A 3285-nucleotide genomic window follows, 5' to 3' on the forward strand; every position below is an offset into this window, starting at 1 on the left:
GTCCCCGCCCCCACCCCCACCCCCAGCCTCAAGAGAGTTACTGCTCAGCTTCCCCCTCAGCTCTGTCCTTCCTGCAGCCTCTCTCTCCCAGAACTGGATATGGGGAAGGCAACTGAAAGATCAGCAGCACCAGGAAGCTGCTAGCAATCCTAGGGCTGGAGGAGCCAGGGGATGAGATGGGGATGCCAGAGCCTTGGAGCTGGGATGCCAGGTGGGAGCTGGAGCCACCGCAGGGCTGCCCAGAGGTGGCAGGAGGGACCAAAGCCATGGTGGAGACGCAACCACTGCCTTAGGTGCCCCCTGATTTAGAGAGAGGGGGAGGGACACCCTGGCTTCTCCTTCCTCCCGCCCTCAATCTCTGACCAGTGGCTCCCACTGTCTGAAACTAGACAGGAGCTCGTTGGCAAGGGGGCCTAAGTACAAGGGGGTGAGCCTGTGAGATACAGAGCAGGGCAGGGAAGGTGGGGGAAACGGATTGCAGAGAAAACAGACAAACAAAGCACATACCCACCCACCCCCAGGTCTAGCATTCAGGGCCTGTGGTAGGTTACAAACGGAAATGGAGTGACTCCTGGTACCCAGCACCTGTCCCTGTCACTCTTGTCCCCATAATTACTCTGTAATTATGGATGGAGGATGGAGTGAAAGCAACAGGGTGGGAAGGGGTTGGGAGAAGAAAAGGGACATTCCCAGGGCAGCAGTTTTTCCCTTCCGTTTTACACATTTGCCCAGGGAGAGCATGTATTTTCAAGTCCTCTCTGAGGATTTAAGCATGTAGCGGCAGCTCTGTCCNGTGGGAGTCCTTTAATTCAGTGGGAGCACATAGAAGCCCATTTTTTAAAATGTTTTTATTTATGTCTGAGAGAGACAGTGTGAGCAATAGAGGGTTAAAGAGAGAGGGAGACACAGAATCTGAAGCAGGCTTCAGGCTCTGAGCTGTCAGCACAGAGCCCAACGTGGGGCTCGAACCCATGGACTGTGAGATCATGACCTGAGCTGAAGTCAGATGCCCAATCGACTGAGCCACCCAGGTGCCCCTAGAAGCCCATTTTGGCTGAGTGCTCAGCAATACCTTCAAATCCACTTTTTTTTTCTTTTTAAGTCTACTTTTTTCCCTAAAAGGGCTGACTTACAAATCTCTGACTCCTGTGTCTTCTCTCAGTTGGCTCCAAACTTGGGAAGAGAAGAGGAGTTATTTGGGAGCCCTTCAGATCCCAAGAAGCATTTGTCATTTATTGAGTACCTACCATGTTCCAGGCCCTGTACCCACATTACCTTGTTTAACACTGAGGTAATTACAGTTATACACACTGGACTGGAAATGTCATGGGAACAGGGCTTGTTCTATTCTCAGCACCCAGAATACTGCTGGGTGAACATATTAGGTGACATATGTGTTGAATTGACTCGCTAAGTGAATGCCTATTTTACGGATGTGACGATTGAGGCTCAGAGAGGTTATGGGACTTGCCTGAGGGTACTCAGCTATGAATGGAGGAGTTGGGATTCGAATCCAGGTCAGCCTGGACAGATGCTTATGCTACTGCCCTCCCCTTCCTCAGAAGCCCTCCCTGCTCCTCTCCACAGGAGATCTAGGCACCCCTCCAGACGCCACCTCTTCTGGGCTTGCCAGGCCTCTAATGCCCAGACGGTGACTCAGTCACCTCAAAGGCAAGGAGGGGGTGACGCTTGACACTCCCTTGCCTAGACGCTGTGGTGGAGGGCATGGGTGGGGGGCAGAGACACAGCTTCTGGGGCTGAACGGGGGCAGAAGCATCTTTGGAGTCAGGTCTGGGGGCTGTGGGTGCTCTCTGGAAGGGGCCCCTGCTTCCAACATTTCATAGGATGTGAGGTGAGGGCTTGGGAGAGGCCAGAAGGACGTGAGGTGTTCACCTGCCGGGATTGCTGGGCGTCCAGAGATGCGGCCAGGCGCCCTCTTGTCTGCCTTGGGCATCTGTGTGGCCATCTCCTCTCAGACCCTGCAAGGCCTCCCAGCTATTAACTCTGCTGGCCGGCACTGGCAGACCTAGGTTGTACTGGGCGTGGATGCAGGGAGGTGGCAGCCCGGACCTCCATGGGGCAGCTGGGAGCGCCACCCAGGCTCCTGGGGGCTCCCTCGTTACAGGGAACTTTCATCCCTGATGCTTCTAAAGTCAGGTGCAATTACCTACTGCAGGCAGATGCAAGAGGCAGGTCCCCAAGTTGCATTCCACCCAACGCACTTACTCCTTCATCTCTGATGTGTCAGGACGATGCCGACCTCCAAGCTGCCTTCTCACCATTCCCTCCTTTTGGAATACCGCCTCCGCCTGCTTGTCTCTTGTTGCCCTTCCTCCCAGCTTAGGTCACCCAGAGCCATCCAGCCCTGGGAAGCTCCCGCTTCTCTAGATTCCCCCAGCACCTCCTGTCTGTCTCTATCACTCATCTGGCACTTGGCATGGACTGCCTTGTATGGTGGCACTCAGCTTCTTGCCAATATCCTATTTCTCCTAGATTTTTAAAAATTAACATGTATATTTGGACGGTTATTATGTGAACATGCTTCCAAATTGAAAAGGTACAAAAAAGATTTACAAACAGCAAAAATAGGGGCGCCTGGGTGGCTCAGTCAGTTGGGCGTCCAACTTCAGGTCAGGTCATGATCTCACGGCTTGTGAGTTCAGGCCCTGTGTCAGGCTCTGTGCTGACAGCTCAGAGCCTAGAGCTTGCTTTGGATTCTGTGTCTCCCTTTCTCATTCTGCCCTTCCCCTGCTCATGCTCTGCTCTCTCTCTCAAGAATAAATAAACATTACAAAAAAAAAACAGCAAAAATAAGTCTATAATTGGAAATAAGTCCTCTTCTTTTGTTTCCCTCTTGACAGCCTCCACTATTAACTCTTTTGTTAGTGTTTCTTTCCAGAGACATCTACATGTATATTAATGTGTATATAGTAGTCCCCCTTTATCCATGGGGGACATGCTGAGGACCCCGATGGATGTCTGAAACCATGGATAGTATCAGACCTCATATATATTACATTTTTGCTATACATGCAACCCTATGATAAAGTTTAATTTATAAATTAGGCACAGTAAGAGATTAAAATAATAACAAAATAAAACAAGGGTAACAATATTCTCTAATGAAAGTTATATGAATACCATCTCTTTCAAAATATCTTGTACTATACTTACCCTCCTTGTGACGATGTGAGATGATAAAATGCTTACATGATGAGATAAAGCAAGGTGAATAGCGCTGGTATTATAATGGAGTGTTAGGCTAATTTTGTCTTTTATTAGAGA

This window comes from Crocuta crocuta, unplaced genomic scaffold (assembly GCF_008692635.1).
Source record: "Crocuta crocuta isolate KB4526 unplaced genomic scaffold, BGI_CrCroc_1.0 scaffold229, whole genome shotgun sequence".
Lineage (NCBI taxonomy): Eukaryota > Metazoa > Chordata > Mammalia > Carnivora > Hyaenidae > Crocuta > Crocuta crocuta.